This window comes from Diceros bicornis, unplaced genomic scaffold (genome assembly GCF_020826845.1).
Source record: "Diceros bicornis minor isolate mBicDic1 unplaced genomic scaffold, mDicBic1.mat.cur scaffold_181_ctg1, whole genome shotgun sequence".
Taxonomy (NCBI): Eukaryota; Metazoa; Chordata; class Mammalia; order Perissodactyla; family Rhinocerotidae; genus Diceros; species Diceros bicornis.
This window is the reverse complement of record NW_026691078.1, coordinates 446,234-461,579: the sequence shown is the minus strand read 5'-3', so window position 1 is coordinate 461,579 and position 15,346 is coordinate 446,234.

Below are 15,346 nucleotides of genomic sequence, written 5' to 3'. Positions count from 1 at the left end.
CCAATTGATTTTCATAAAAGAATTAAAAAGCAAGGGAGTTGAATATAATTGCATAGACTGGATGACGCAGTATAAGTTGAGGTCGAGGATAGACAGGGAAGGAGATGAATGAAAGAAGGAATAGACTAGTGTGGAGAAAGCACAAGGATCAAGCCTGGTGTCTTGGCAAAGTTTAAGAACAAGGATGTTTGGAGTGATTGCACTTTTAAAAACCTGGAAGGACAAGTTTAGAAAGAAGAATGTCTGAATTTAATGGCAAGGAGTATGGTGTGGCCGTGGAAATAGGTGTTCAAATTGAAATGTTGATTATTGAAGGTAAGGGGTCAAGAAACTTAGAAGCCAAGGCAGTGGATATTGAAGTTATCCAGGACAATGGCAGAAACTGGGGAGGCACTCAAATTGTAAAAGCGTAACGGGAGTCACTCAGTAATTAGCAAGTGCCGAGGATAAGAAAGGGTGAAGGATGACACAGCTGGAGCTGGATGGCAGGATTCTCTGTGCAGGAATAATAGACAGGAAAGTGGGTTAATGAGTAAAAAGAATACTGACCCACCTTCAGACCTTAAGGCACATAGTCTACATGGAAGGGAATCTACTTAAGACAGATGCAGGTGAAGTAGCATCTCCAAAGGAGAATCAGATTTGAGGAAAATCAAGGAGCTGGAGGAGAGTTCAGTAAAGATGTGGCAGGAAATTCACAGGGCCGGGGGAACAGTTTTGGGGGAAGTGAAGCACAAAGAGGTTGGGTCTGGGCTGAGGAAACATGGAGTCATGTGGGAATGAGAGCATGGAAAATAATAAATGAAACATTTCAAACAATGATCAAGTGTGATAGGAATGAGATACACAGGGGGATTAGCAGGCCACAAGTTTTCTAGAAGAATTGGTTTTTGTACACCTTTGTAGTTGGGGAAGGAATCATGTCTTTCTAGAAGAAGACTTCAGACTCAATGCCAGCCCACCTAAGGAGGCAGACAACGGGGATTATTTTAGTTCTTAAACCTCTAACACATTGAATACTTTCCTTGTCCTGTGTCAATATTTTATAGTTAAAAAGATAAATTGTGAAATTTACTTGTAAATTTAATGTTTCTAAGTTTATATCTCTCTTCAGTAGTTCAAATGTGATGCTACAGTGGGAATAAAATTACATCCTAGATTTATTTGTCAACAAAACTAAACAAAAGAAGGACATTCAAAGAAGGCTAAGCAAACTTCTCCCACTAAATGTGTCCTGAGACAGCATTGAGGAATAGCAAGTGGTGTGCTCTTTGTGCCCATCAAGCACTCCATTAACTCTCCTCTCCCCTCCAGGTGCTGTGTTCCATCATCGCAAGGGTGTTGCACTAGCTCTACTTGGCCTCTTTTGCCTGGATGCTCCTTGAAGGACAGCAGCTCCTCCTCACCGTTAGGAACCTCAAAGTGGCCAACTATACCAGCACAAAAAGACTCAAGAAGAGGCTTCTGTATCCTTTTGGCTATGGGATCCCAGCTGTGATTGTGGCTGTGTCTGCAGGGCTCAACCCCCATGGATACGGCACACCTACACTGTGAGTGGGGTGCTGAACTCCTGCTGATGGGGAAATGTGTGTACACCTCTCTCCGCGGGAAACCAAGGGACAACAACAGGAAACTTTTTAAGACAATTATAATTATTAATATTGACATGCATAATATTAACAGCAGTGGTGCCAGCAGTTCTCACTTGCCGTTTCCTATGTCCAGGCTCCGTGGTAAACGCTTTGTATATAATATTCCATTTAATACTCAGTATCCGCATTTGAAGTAGGGCTTATTCCTGTGTCCCCACTTAACAGGGGAGGAAACAGAGACTCAGAGAGGTCGTGATTAGTTCTTGTTCAGTGAATTATGCCAGTATCAGATTTGCCTACTTCTGGAAGGTGTTCTCATTCAACTAAATTTTGCTGCATGCCTAAATAACTGTATTCACAACACGAAGCAAATTACTCATCTTCTTGGGCTTTTCCTCCTCTCATCAATATCAGAGAGTTAGGAGGAAATGGTTTATCATTTAAAGTGTAAGCAGGTGAGTTCCCTGAATTACCACTCAAGTGTAAACTATCATATAGATGGAATCATTAATTTCTGGGGTGTACAGAGTATTAGAGGTTATCTAAAATCTCATTCAGCCCCACCTCCCACGTACATTTTATACACGAAAAAGCAGCCTGAGTAGTGGTTGAAAATGTAATCATATTGAAATTCGGAGAAAGAAAACTCCTGTCTCAATACAAACAGAAATTAAATAAATTTCTCTGGATTAGTTACAGTGTTAGGAGGCCAATTCACTGATGTCAAGAAAGGTGCCTCTTCTTAAATCCTATCCACCCACGATAATGGCCTCAGCACTCTGAATACATGGTGCTTTCTAAATGTTTTAAAACTTAAAATTATTTTTTCTGATAAACGAGTATTTTTGTGTTGTTTTTAATCCCAAGTACGCTGTTAAATATATAGTGTTATGTGACAGTCTTTAGAAGCACTTGAAGTCCTCATCATTACTCTAAACATTCTTCGCACTCTGAGATTCTCCTCTGAATTAGCAAAAATCTGTGGATTCCTATTTCTATCTAACTATGTTGATAAACATTCTATTCTATTCTATTCAGAGCCTTTAATTATATTTGGGATTTCTTGTCTCCATTCTTGTGCTCTCTAGGTAATCTCTACATTAGTTCTCGCTGCAATTCTAATATATTTTGCATTCAGAATTTTCTTAAAATTTCATTGTGCTGTTCAAATTCAAAAACCAGCAAATGGTCTAGACCAAATTTACATCAAGTCAAACTGCCTATTACAATCTTTCCAGGTCCTTCATAACCCAGCCTCACTCCACTTATTCCCAGAATTTTTCACTCTACCTTACTGAATCGCCAGGCGACTACCTACCAGACATCATCCAACCACATTCCTGTCCCTCATGAACCTCGTGTGGCCGCTTTAGTTGAACACCTAATGCATCTCTAATTATGAATTATTTTGATGGGAAACATACTGCATACATTTTAGTATCCCTTAAGCATCTTACATTTATCCGAGGCAGTACTGAACAGTTCATATATATTTACTGATTCTTCTTTTTTCAGTTGCTGGTTCAACCTAACAGGAGGGTTTATCTGGAGTTTCATAGGTCCAGTCTCTGTGATCATCTTGGTGAGTATATAGTATATTTCTTTTCTCCTTAGGGTAAGATCAAAATAGATACCATAGGAACATGGTAAACTAATACACTAGCATCATTTAAAATTAAAGCATAGGGCCGGCCCGGTGGCTTGGCGGTTAAGCGCGCGTGCTACGCTACTGGCGGCCGGGGTTCGGATCCGGGCGCGCACCGAGGCACCGCTTCTCCGGCCACGCTGAGGCCACGTCCCACATACAGCAACTAGAAGGATGTGCAACTACGACATACAACTATCTACTGGGGCTTTGGGGGAAAAAAAAAGGAGGAAGATTGGCAATAGATGTTAGCTCAGAGCCGGTCTTCCTCAGCAAAAAGAGGAGGATTAGCACGGATGTTAGCTCAGGGCTGATCTCCCTCACAAAAAAAAAAAAATTAAAGCATATGTTTCAAGTGCCTGAATCTACAAGTCCACCTGAGCATTCAAATCTACTAAATATAAAACAGTGGATTAGGGGTTATTGAAAGATGTATATTAAAATTTCTTATTATGAATGTGAATGCACCAGTTTCTCCAGGAAATTCTGTTGATTTTGCTTTATATATTTTTGAAACTATGTTATTAGGTGCATTCAAGTTTAGAGTTTAACTTATAGATTGATGGTTGGTTTTATCAGTTTGGAACTTCTTGATCTCCAGTTTTCTCCCCAAAAGTCTATTTTGTATGATATGAATACACCTGCTAATTTTGGTTTGGTATTGCGTCATAGAATTTTTGTCGATCCCTTAAACTTTTGTCCTGTGTGTTTGTTTTATGGGTATCTCTTTTGAACAGCAGAAGCTTGGACTCAATTTTCAGAAAAACTGTGAATCTCTATTAATTTAAATTTTAAGCTATTCTATTTCATCAAACTTTATTATTCTTTGACTTCGCTAAAGTTATTCCTTAAGTGATAATTCTTAATTTTTGAGCAAATACATTTGACTTTGAGAACCTTAATACTTTTGCTATCTCCAGAACAATAAAAGTTCTTAAAATGCTTCAATTTGAGTCTAGTGTCTTATATGATGTTACTGTTCAGTATTTTTTTTCTACCCTGGTTACTATTGTTGTTTGATTATACTTTCTACAGTCTATGCTATTTAGAAACTTACTCAAATCTATTTCATTGCTTACCATTGCTTCTTAAATCCATCTCCTTCCTACTTATATTGGTTCTGTTAGCAAAATTCAGTCAATGGTACTTTCTAATTAGCAATATGTCTTTATTTTACCCTCACTCTTCAAGAAAGTTCAGCTATACACAATTCGAGGTGGACCATTTGAAGATCGTCCTTTGTGTTTCTGGCTTCAGCTGTTTCTGTTGAGGAGTTGGTTATCAGTATTCTTGTTATTCCATTTTAGACAATCCAATTCTTTGTGGTTGCTTTTAAGATCTCTTTGTCTTTGGTATTCTTAAATATTATTATTGTGTTCTAGTAGTAGATTTATTTTTATTTTTCCTCCTTGGAATTCTGTACTACTTGCATCTGTGAATGCATTGATTATTAATTCTAGAAAATTCTATGACCATTATTTCCTTGAATATTGACTCTCGTCAATTATCTCTCTTCTCTCCCTTTGGAAATTCTATTATTTAATATATGAATGAGAATTGGCAATGCAGTGCTATTTTAACAGAAAAACCCAGGGGCACCTCACCAAAACAAAGATTATGACTTGTTCATGCAAAGTTGGATGCGGTTCGGTGTCTCTCCTTGATAGCTCTCCTCTAATGATGTCTCAAGTATCTGGGATGCTTCCATCTTGTAACTGTACCATTTTGGAGTTTTCTCTTCCAGAGGACTTTTAAAAAATATGCTTTGCTACAGCAAAATATCATCAAAGGACAGATCCATGTTTGGAACAAGGAAGTCACTGCCCGTGAATCCTGTTGGCCTCTCTCAAGAGTCAGGCTGTCCCCCAGGACACTAGCTGCTCATGGGAATCATCAAGGGGAGTTTACACATTTCCAGAAATGCACAGAGATAGCTTTGCTATCATTTGATAGAATCCACATCTTCGTGTGCCTCTATATAACTATTTTATTTTTTAGTAGGCATTAATCTTTGAATCAAGGCTTTGTATATATATTGCACCTTGGTAGGAGCCAGCCTCAAATTTACACACACACCAATTTCTTTATAGGCACTACATAAGATTTTTATTAAGTCAGTGTAGCATACATTTAAAATTACATATTCACCAAAAGAAGTTAGAGAAAGCCAAATTAAAATTGCACTTAGGTATTTTTTCCTTGCAATGGTAGTTAAATTTGGGTCTCTTTTCTTTCAGAAACACAAAGAAAGACACCCAAGGGTCAACCCCTCTGCAGTTAAGTGACAAATTGTTAGCTGTAGGAAACAGTTACCTCTGAAAGATAATGCACTTATATTTTCAATTGCAATTTTATTGTATGTCATGATTTCTTTTTTCTTATCATACATACACCAATTTTTAAAAGGAGAGAGAATTTATTTGAAAATGTTCCAAAGTCAAATCTATGGTTTATAGATCTATCTCAATATTTCTCACTATTTTTATCTAATTATAGAATCATAACCCATGATAACAATGTTGAGGCTTTAGGAAAAGATTTAAAATATGATTCATATGTGTTTATCGAGATAGGAAATATCCACCAATCCATCCAGAGAGACTTTGGCCCAACCACCCAAACAAAAACCTCCAAAGGCTGATCCCACTTCTCCTCTTACCACACCAGGATCAGGTCCTCAGATCCATTCAAACTACAGCTTGGTGGTGTCCAGGCCTCAAAGACCCCCTCCACCTCCTCCTACATCCAGCCCACCACTCTAGTTTCCTGCCAACCACTGGCACCAGCACCTTCTCCCATTCAGACCGTGCTGCTCCCCCCACAACTCTCTCTGCCGGGAGCCACGTTCCACGTCCAGAGGCACAGTCCTGTGTCCAGCTTCTGGCGCTCATCTCAGTCCACTTCTGAGGCACCTCATTCACTTCTGCTGCAGCCCCATGTGCGCCATTGAGGTGCTGACTTTGAAGCCACAGGAAGTCCAGCATCTCATCCTTATTAAAGCTGCTGGGACAGCCTCTGCCTGAGAGAACATTCTGAGCTCCATCCTCCCATTTCCTCACCCCATTCCTCTGAATTATGGTGCCCCCCTTCCCACCAACATTTCCCCAGATTCAGCATGTTAAGTCAAGGGGCTTTGTGGAGCCTCTCCAGGTTGGGCAACAGCAGGTCCTGGGACTTGCTGGGTCACTGGAATGACCCAATACTGTATCTCTTTTTGAGGTGAGGAGAGGTGAGAGTTTGGTGTCAGGGGAGCCCATCCATAATTGATGTCCCTGAACTAGTCTGGCCTAGTTCTGGGTATCCTGATTGAATAGATACTGAGTGTTTTTTCCTCAGCATGAGTAGAGGTGTTAGTTCTATATGTACTAGGTTGCTGGCTCCTTCCTCGTGGCAGCCATGTTAAGTTTTACCTAGACATTTATGTGTAAACATTGCAACCATGTACCTTCTCTTTGTATTATTAAATATAAAATACCTCTATTCAGAATCTATTTTAGGGAGTGTGATGTACTTTGTAGATAAAATAAAAAGGCAAGGAATTGGAAATTAAACTAGTTGAAGTTAAACTGAGTGCTAAATTTTGGATTGAAAATAGATACCCAGATGTTACTTTTATATGATAAGCTAAATAAAAGAATAATCATTTTCTAACAGTTCCTTTAATTTAGATTAGACAAAAACAAAGTTTTATGCCCTTGAGTTTTGTCTTTACATAAAATAAGGTACTTGAGGACAATTCCCGGTCTGGTCAACCATCGTTTTTGCAATCAACACAGTGTTTACACTTAAGGGCCCCTGAAGTTACTCTCCATTGCGGTCCATTAGACCCTATTTCAGGTTGACAATGTCAAGACTGCATTGCTCCTTCACAATTCAGTTCCTTTGGTAGTTAGGTAGTTAATGACTTCCCATAGATGTAGGTGAAGCTTATAGGTCTCTTTTCCCTCAACCTAGGTATGAGATGATACACATTACAATGTGAGAAATAAAGCAAGCCTCAGACTGAATTTTGAAACTCAGCAAGCATTTATTAGCATGCAAACACCAGCACAGTCATACCACCTGTCTGTATTCCCCATAAAGTCCAGTTCCCTTTCTTTTTGGGTTCTCTGACAAGCAACTTGCATAGAAGGTTTACTCAAAGCAAAATGCAACAATATTATAGCAACAGAATTCAGGACCAGTGTGCCTGCAAAATATTTCTGGCCAATCCATGTACATTGTACAGCAGGCATTTCACCAATGCAAAATAATTAAAAAATAATAATTTCTAACATCCATTTTGTCAGTTAATAAATACTTTGGTGGCTGGAGATAGAGATCATTGAAACTAGAAGCAGCTACTTTTGAAGGGCTTTTGAATAGTCTTCCAGATGCTAACTCACTCTCCCTGGTGTATGTATTCTGCTTATAGTTTGCAGATTAAAGCTAATGTGTACATATATATCACACTGCCTATGGTGATGTATTTTAAGTAAAATAAATATAACATTCCATCCTAATACTTCAATATGTTTCCTTAAAAATAAAAACATCTTACATAACCAAAATGACATTATCACACCTAACAATATTTAATAATTTATTAATATTATGTAATACTCAGGCCATATTTAAATTTCTTTTATTGTCCCTTTCCAAGTGGTCTATTTGATTCAAGATCCAATCCCAACATGCTGTGTTAAATCCCTTGAGTCTCTTTCAGAGTTGCAGTACCTTTTGTGATGACATTCTGACTTGCTGAAGTTCCCCTAGTGGTCCTTTAGAATGTCTTATGTTGCTTGGTCCCTTTCTTGTGGTGGTGTTTTCCCTGTTCCTTCACACCCAGTAATCTGTGTAATCTAGGAGTCAAATCTAAAAGCTTTGTAAAATTCAATTTAAACATTTTTGTCAAAGTTAAACTCACAGGTCATGTTTAATACTTTACATTGTCTCAGATTGGGGGTCACAAATGTCTGGTAGTCCCACCAGTGGTGATATTAAATTTGGCCATAGGATTAAGGGGTTTTAAAGTCTGATTCTTCCATTGTAAAGTTATGTCTCTCTGCTTGTGACCAAAATTATTTGGTTGGAACTATGTGAATTGCCAGGTTCCCAGCAGCCATTTGCCTAATGCTGTTAACATGAATTGATAAGACTTAGCAGAATCAATAATCTCCTTAGGGCTTGAAATGTAGTTATATTTATAATTCTATCCCTTATTTCACAGTTGTTAGCTGAATTTCTTCTGTCAAGTAGACTTTCTCTTTTCAACTAGGGCTATTTAATTACTCTAGGCCTCAGTTTCTTCTGGAAAGTGAAAAAAACGTTAGCTCTTTCCTTTGCCTCTAGAGTTTGGAGGTAATTTACTGAGCAGATATCTGTCTCCAGAATTCTAATTGATTCTGCACAATGTGGCTGCTTTCTAATGCATGTCCTATAATTTATTTTTTTTATAATTCCCATTGTGCTTGTGCCAAAATGGCTATCTGGGAACAATTATTACGGTGTATTGCATTTCCTATTTGTTTCTTGTTGTTATGTAAAGTTCCCTTAGTAATCACTGCTCTTACTCTATTCATTGTATTCCTTGTAAGGATGTACTTGATTCATTTATTGTAATCTTTTCCTGCCAGGGTATTCCCATGGTGTTCCACAAGTTCTGTTGTGTTCAGATTATTTCATTTATAATGTATATTTGGTGCTGAATTGATTCCCACAAATTGGTCATGTTCCAATGCTAATATCCTGTTACTCACATTCTGCAATCACTAACACTCTCCTTGGGTACCTAAACAGATAATGGAACTCTCTTGCATGTGATCTCGGAAACAATTCATATGGCCAAAATTTGTTTAAGGATAAATACCAAAGATCTAGTACATCAGGCAGGAAATCCTCTCTTGAAAATTTTAGTTGGTTGTAAGACTGGCTTAGATTTGACAATACCTGGATTTGTTATTATGGGATCCCACTAATTCATCTTCTGGTGTTGTGCAGAACACTGAAATAATTTGATACAATAGTTAGGCCAGTGTAACACATGAAGTAGAGTGTGGTTTGAGAGATAAAGGACCCTGTGAAAGAAAATTACTTAACTCTCCATGTTGAAGAATTTTAAAATAAATTGCAGACAATGGAACAAAACCTCAATGAGAGGAGGGACCAGTGCTGAATCCCCAGAGTGAAGCCTCACACATAATGGAAACTGAACAAATGTTTCTTTTGTGTGTGTGTGTGTGTGTGTGAGGAAGACCAGCCCTGTGTTAACATCTGCCAATCCTCTTTTTTTTTTTTTTGCTGAGGAAGACTGGCCCTGGGCTAACGCCCGTGCCCATCTTCCTCCACTTTATATGGGACACCGCCACAGCGTGGCCTGCCAAGCGGTGTGTTGGTGCACGCCTGGGATCCGAACCGGCGAACCCAGGGCCGCCGCAGTGGAGCATGCGCACTTAACCGCTTGTGCCCCTGGGCTCGCCCCACAAATGTTTTTTGAATGAATTAATTTCAACTTGCTCATTTCTGTGGAAATCAAAGATCCTCTAAAGCAGCACAGATGAGAGTTGGAAAAATCTTCTTGTTGATCTCTCTCCACTGAGATTCTGTATTTTCTTCTATAGGAAAATGTGTCAAAGTTCTTTTGCCTTTCCTGTGGGCGTTTACAACACTAAAAGAAGACCTATTTCTTACCCTCCAATGTCAGTTTCTTACTGATATTATTACTAAATTTCAAGGTCACTTCAGAAATACTCGGCAGTAAAATAAAGGCACTACTTGAAGAAAACATCCTGATATCTGTCATTTCTCAGGTTCTGTTTCCCATATTTACATATCTAAAAACTCAGAAACGCAATTTTTTCTAATCACCTAGACATATTTAACCATGTATACTCACTAAAACTAGAGGAGACTGAAGTACCAATCACAATGTCAACAGAAATATATCTGCCAGTGGGACAGAGCGTTATTGACTAGTCCACATGGTTCCTCTCCTCCTTTTCCCCTACCAAAATCTACAGAAGGAGCTTCATGAGCAGGAAATTAGATGATTTTAATGGCATGTGCCACCATACCTGGTACCTGATATATCCATTTCCATGATAGTGGTTTGACTGCCAAATTATCACAAAGCTTTATGCTTGTCAGACCCCTTTGTCCTCTACAGAGTGCTAGAAGCCCAGCACTAGTCAAATTAGGCTCTTCAAATTCCCCTTTCATACATAACAAGCAGACTATTCCATTCATGTTTTTTTTTTTTTTTGAGGAAGATCAGCCCTGAGCTAACATCCATGCTAATACTTCTCTTTTTGCTGAGGAACACCGGCTCTGAGCTAACATCTGTTGCCAATCCTCCTCCTTTTTTTTTTCCCCAATGCCCCAGTAGATAGTTGTATGTCGTAGTTGCACATCCTTCTAGTTGCTGTATGTGGGACGCGGCCTCAGCATGGCCGGAGAAGCGGTGCGTCAGTGTGCGCCCAGGATCCGAACCCAGGCCGCCAGTAGCGGAGCGCGCGCACTTAACCGCTAAGCCACGGGGCCGGCCCTCCATTCTTGTTTATATATTCCTTTTTTTAAAAATAGCTAATGTTGGGGCCAGCCCCGTGGCCTGGTGGTTGAGTTTGGTGTGCCGTGCTTTGGCAGCCTAGGTTTGGTTCCTGGGCACAGACCTACACCACTCATAGGCGGACATGCTGTGGTTGTGAACCACATACAAAATAGAGGAAGAGTGGCATGCATGTTAGCTCAGGGTGAATCTTCCTCAGCAAAAAAAAAAAAAAAAAAAAAGTTAATGTCCATAAAATTGATTGGTTTTAAGCTTCCCAGTTATGACCATAACTAATCACTTAATCCTATCACCTCTGAGCTCTTACCTAGGTCGCTTTATTTGAATTTTAATTCTCTACCAAAAGATGTATAATCTTATCCTTTACTTTTTTCCCCCTGCTATATATAGAGAGAGCAGGGAATGCTGTTTTCCTCAACATTTTATTTTGAAATATTTCAAAATTACAGTAAGTTAAAAGAGTAGTACAATGAATTCTTGTGTATCTCTTACTTAGATTTGTAAGTTGCTAATAGTTTTCCAAACTAGCTTTATCTCCTTTCCCTCTCTCAATTTCTCTCTCTCCTCTTTAACACTACGAATTTTTTTCAATGCATAATAATTCAATAGCACTATTAATAGTTTGATGTCAAATTGTCCCAAATTTGAGCAGAGGGAGCCCCTTAAGACTATCTCCTTTATGCTTTTGACATGATCATATTCATCTGTTATATTTTAATTCCTCTTGATTTCATGTCTTAGAAGATTTCACCTTCAGGTTTGCTACTATTTTGCTTTCTCCCGCATGCATCTCCTACACATATGAATGATTTAGTAATTTGAAATAATTACTTGGTTTGTTCAATGTCTTTAGGGCAAGATTTTAAAATACATATATATATAAAATTTGATATTCTTATATTCCATGGTAAATTATGTCTTTTTAAGAAAAATTCTTCCTGTTAAGTTCGAAGACTAATATTGGAGATGGGAATAACGGACCTTAAATTGATGTTTGCTTCTTGGTGTAACTTTACCTGCAACATTCTACTCAACACCTCTTTCTTAGTGTTGACTGTCTTATGATATTATTTCTTATGGATTTTTAAATTAGATGAGTTGGAATTTAACATACCTTCAGAATTCTGAATCTGGCCAGAGATTCAAAAAATCAAAATACCATAGGGACTTTTAGATGAACAATCCAGTATTGTTCAGAAATGTTAAATTACAGGACTTCCTTAAAGATTTTTCCTGGTGTAAGAATACTTTAAAGTGCATACAATGTTCAATGCTTGCCATTTTTAATAGAATGGCTGATATGTATCACTTCTTAAGGAAACTATCACTTATTTATAGTTCTTTCTAAATATTTTCTATATGGGTCATTAATGTTTCCACTTTGAAATGGACAAAAATATTTTCCAGAACTGGGTTATTCTCATGACATAGAGATTTTAAAATCATTCATCTCATAAAATATTGTTTATTTCATAAAGCAAGATGTAGCTAAAAGGTGCAATGTTACTCTGAAGCTTTAAGGATAATTTCCCAAGCAATCCAGGCAGTCGCTTGCTCCAAAATCTCCCTAGGGGTAAAGAAGTTTTATTTCCATTACCAGCTCTTTTGTTAACCAACTTTATTGTGTTACCTTAGGCAAATTATTTGACCTCTTTGGGTTTACTTTCTGTATGTGAAAACCAAGAGAGTTTGGTTAGATGATTTCTAAAATCATCTTCAATTCTAAATTTCTGTGACTCTTTGGTAACAGATTTAAAATTTTATTATCTGAAGAGAGTAGTAAGAGAAGTACTTCCTTTTATTTGCAAATTCACCTGCAACAATCTTTTGCTAGATTGTATGGAGATAAGAGCCAGCAGCTGGGACCACAGAATGGCGGTAATTCACTTCTGCTAGCTCCTTCCTTATTTAGCCTTTTCTTACACATATTTTGCAAACACAAAATATTGCATATGCACAGCATTGCTGTGCTGAATAGTACAGACTCTGGTACAAATGTGGAGTAGAGGACAGATTGGAGATCAGGCGATAGTTCTTTTTTCCCTTCCAGAATTTTTAAATGCATTAAGGCTAGTTCACGCTACTGTCTCACATGGGAGCGACATTAGGACAAATGTGTTCCTTTGAGAGACATTGCTGGTTCTGTATTTCTGTGTTTCATCCTGCAATCCTATCTCTCTACCCCTCAAGTTTTACCATGTCCAATTATTTTCTAAGACATTGTAAAGGATTCAATACATTAATGACAATAGGCTTTCTCCTTGGAGCAGTGGCTCATTTGTTTTCAAATAAATTACTGGAGAAAATTTATTCAATTCAAAGGAGCAGTATTTCTTATGAACTTTCTGGAAAATATTCCTCAAAATGCTCCAACTTAGACATCCACTTACTGCTGGCTTAATGATCAAAAGGATCTGGAGAGCACAAAGCATTTTGAAGTTGAAGTGATTTAAATGCTTGTTCTGCCATATCCCTTGTTCTTGAATGTGTTCACTCACTTGCTGAATTTATAGAACCAATTTGGGAAAAGAACAATCTTTGTGCCTCCTCTGAAAAATTCCTTAAATTCCTTACAGTGAGAGTCAAAAGAAAATCTGAGTTGCTCTTAGTGAGACATTTCTTACATACTCAGCAGTAGTAAAAGTTTTGATTGTTCAGGTTTCAGAAAGAAAAATCACAAAATTTCCTTATCTCTTCTACCTTTAAAAACATAGTTTAGAGTACTGCACTAGATTAAAAAAAAAAAACAAAAAAATCCCACAATTAACTACAGGTTGAGTGCCGATTACATGAGCTCTATAATCAGACAGACCTGGATTCAAAGACTGGCTCAGATGTTTGCTAGCTCTCAGATTTTAGGTATTACCTTTAAGGAATCTGAATCTCAGTTTTTCATCTGTAAAAAGGGACTCAATGTTTAGTATTATAAATTTTAAACAAGATAGTACATGTAATATATTTAGCACAGCCCTTGGAACATATAAATGACCAGTAAAAATACCAACCATTATTAACTGGTTGGTAACCTTTTAATTTTATTTCTAAAAGTTGAGGGGTATTTTAAAAATGCAACTGGGGCCAGCCTGGTGGCTTAGTGGTTAATTTCTGCATGCTCTGCTTCAGCGTCCCAGGTTTGCTGGTTAGGATCCTGGGCATGGACCTACACCACTCATCAAGCCAAGCTGTGGCAGTGACCCACATACAAAATAGAGGAAGACTGGCACAGATGTTAGCTCAGGGCCAATGTTCCTCAACAACAACAAAAGCCACTAAAATACCGTTATAACTCCTCAAAGAAATGAAAGGTTCCTTGCTATCCTTAAATGCCCAGTCAGTGTTCGCATTTCCCCAATAGATTTATTCAAATTAGGATCAAAACAACACCCACACATTAAATTTGGTTGACATTTTTCTTTACAGTCTTCAATCTATTGGCTTCTCTCCTTGTTTTTTTTGTTTTTTCATTCTTTTCATTTGTTGAAGAAATCAGATCATTAGTTCTATAGTATTTCTCACATTCTTGTTTGTCTGGTTACAGCTGTCATAGTATTATTGAAAATGTAACTTAAAAAAATCTCAGGATTTAAAATTTAACACTACCCGGAAATTAAATAGTTAATTAAGCTAGACTCAACCAGATTGTAAATTCCATGAGGTCATGCTTTATTACTCTTTTGCATCCTAATGGGGCCTGATGATACAGTGCTAGGCTAATAATAAATACTTGTTATTTGATCAATTACTGAGAGAGATAATCCTGCATTTGACTCATATATGTTAACATTTATATTAGGGACGAAGCAAGAATTGGGAATTTAAGAATTAGGTCTTGCCATAATTTTGCTGTTTGTCACAAAAAAAGATCATTAAATATTTCTGAGCCTCACCTTACCAGTCTATAAAAGAGGGATGTTCTGCCTCATAGATTTGCTATGGGAATGAGAAAATGCATGAGTGGTAATATAAATTCTGGTTAAATAATAAGTGTTTTTCTTCTTGAATAAAAAGCATCAACACTGATATTTAATTTTAACGTCAGCATTTGAATAAAAGGCTGAATGGACTTGCTGATTGAAAAACCACCTTTATATTTAGAAAATGGAAAATGATTTTTCATACTCAGTTTCCATTTCTCTCATGGCCATTATAGTGCAGTTTTATATGCCACACTATAATTGGAGAGTGAACTTTCCCCTGATTCTCTCAGCAAGTGCAAATCCAGTTGAAATGATGATTGGCTTAGGTGACAAATGAGACAAAAGACTTTGGCTTATACACCCAGAGCTCCTGATTACACCAGGCTTGGAGCTCCTCCAAAAACAGTGAGGACTACTCTCCTGTCCAAATAAGGCAATCGAAGAATCATCAACTGATTCTTAATCAATGGCAAATTAAAATGAAACATCCATAGAAATAAATATGAATGCGTGTGAATACAAATGTCATTACAAAAAGTGTCATTCCAATGAATATTAAGGTAAATTTGTAATGAGGGTCATTTGAAGTAAAAACAATGTCATAATTTCAGTTTTAACAAAGGCTCAACAAATGCCTGGTGTCTGGGCA